This window comes from Fulmarus glacialis, unplaced genomic scaffold, assembly GCF_000690835.1.
Source record: "Fulmarus glacialis isolate BGI_N327 unplaced genomic scaffold, ASM69083v1 scaffold24607, whole genome shotgun sequence".
Lineage (NCBI taxonomy): Eukaryota > Metazoa > Chordata > Aves > Procellariiformes > Procellariidae > Fulmarus > Fulmarus glacialis.
The window spans coordinates 5,610-6,090 of NW_009224142.1; positions in this window are offsets into that span (position 1 = coordinate 5,610).

Here is a 481-nt window from a genome sequence, read left to right on the forward strand (position 1 = left end):
GCGGCGTCCCTCCCACGAAACAGGCACCCACAGCCGTGCCACCATCCCAGCCTCTGTCTATCGCTCCCCCGGCGGGGAGGGTGCGAGGTGTCGGTCCCCCCCCGATGCTCAGCGGCCTCGAGGGTTGCACACCCAGCGGCACCGCAGAGCGCGCAGCCTGTCTGGCGGGAGTCCTCGCTCTCTCTCTTCCCCCCCGCTCCAGCCCAGCCCAAACCCTCCCCATTTCCACGTCTGCATCGTGTCACACATCCTAATCATTCATGAAAAATCCAGCCAAAGCATCCCAAGCATGATTCCCTTCTGATAGTTGCCATGGTGACCTTGGGAAAGTAGCCAACCCGGAGACAGTCGCCATGGAAACAGAGAAGCCCAAAAGCAATAATGACTTCAGGTCATGTCTGTGCAAAGACATCACGAGGTCGTCGGAGAGTAAACAAACTCATTCATATCTGCAAACAGGGGGCGGCGGGATTCGGGGGGG